A 1,810-nucleotide genomic window follows, 5' to 3' on the forward strand; every position below is an offset into this window, starting at 1 on the left:
TTGTTGTTATTGTTTTTGCAATAGCAATGATAACACATGATATTACGCTGCTTTTCCTTTTTAAGAATATTTCTTTAATCGGATTTACTGTTGTTGGCTATTTTGAGGTCCAGATCTCTCAACAAGCCAGTAAGCCAGAAGTCAGCTTAGGGATTCCAGAACAGGCACTGGAGGAGGCATTTGGTGACTTAGTCTTCTAACGTTTGAGAACAAAGCCCCAGCTTGAATCACACATTTTCAGCTGAAGAGTGAGGTCAAAGCCAAACTTTGGAGCCTCAATCATCTTTGATAAAATAATTGCCAAAAATAAAGGGGCAAAGTCTAAACTAAAGGGATCAATGTATCCGTTCAACAAATTCTTATTGAGTATTTGCCATATGCCAGATACTATGTCAGCACTGATAAAGTAATGAACGAAACAGATAAAAGTTCCTTTCCTCATAGAATTTACACTTCAGTTTAGAGGAATGGGGAGGAATAAACAGTAACAATAAGTATATAAACAGCTGTCAGGGAGTGTTAAATGCCATATGGAAAAATAAAAAATAAAGCTAGGAAGAAGAATGCGGCGTAGATGGAGTGCGGGCAGAGAGTGCTTGGGGAAGTCAGCTAACGAGAGAAGCTGAGGAGGACACAAATGGCAAGATAACCCGTGTTCATGAATGAGAAGAATTAATACTGTTAAAATGCCCACACCACCCAAAGCTATCTATAGATTCAATGCAATAGTTATCAAAATGCCATTTTTCACAGAAATGGAAAAAAAAAACCAACCCTAAAATTTGTAGGGAATGCCAAAAGACCGCAAATAGCCAAAGAAATCTTGAGAAAGAAGAACAAAGCTAGAGACATCGCACTTCCTGGTTCAAACTACACTGCAAAGCTACACTAATCAAAACAGTATTGCGGTGCCAGAGACACACACACACACCAAGGGAACAGACGCAAGAGGCCAGAAATGAACCCCCATGTGATTGGTCGAGGGATCTTTGACAAGGGAGTGAGGGACCCTCAATCAGAAAAGGACAGTTGTCAGCAAATGGAGTTGGCGAAACTGGAAAACTACATGCAGAAGATCGAAACTGGGCCCTTATTTTATACCACTCGCAAAAAGTAACTCAAAATGGAATAAAGACTTAAACACAAAACTTCTGGGAGAAAACATAGGGTCTCGACATTGGCCTTGGCAGCAATTTTTTTTGGATATGGCACCAAAGCACAAGCAACAAAAGCAAAATGTTAATAGTAGAACTACATGAAACTAAAAAGTCTGTGCGCGGCAGAAGAAACAATCCACCAAATGAAAAGACAATCTAATAAATGGGAGAAAGCATTTGCAAATTACATGCCAGATAAGGGGTTAATATGGAAAATGCATAAAGGATTCATACAACTCAATACTGGGGAAAATCTGATTTGAAAAATGAATAGATATTTTCCCAAAGAAAACATACAAATAGCCAACAAGTATATAAAAAGGTGCTCATGGGGCACCTGGCGGCTCAGTTAAGGGCCCAACCTTTGACTTCGGCTCAGGTCATGATCTCAGGGTCATGGGATCGAGTCCCACACTGGGCTCTGAGCTTGGCAAACAATCTGCGTCTCCCTCTGCCCTTCTCCCTTGCTCACTCTCTTTCTCTCAGATAAATGAATAAATATTTTTAAAAATCCGTGCTCAGCTTCACTAATCATCAGGAAAATGCAGATCCAGGTCACAGTATGATATTGCTTGACAGCTGTTGTCACAGGGACGAGCGACCACAAGTGCTGGAGACGATGTGGGGCAAGTGGAAGCCTTGTGGCCGCTGAC

Source organism: Vulpes lagopus, chromosome 23 (genome assembly GCF_018345385.1).
Source record: "Vulpes lagopus strain Blue_001 chromosome 23, ASM1834538v1, whole genome shotgun sequence".
Classification (NCBI taxonomy): domain Eukaryota; kingdom Metazoa; phylum Chordata; class Mammalia; order Carnivora; family Canidae; genus Vulpes; species Vulpes lagopus.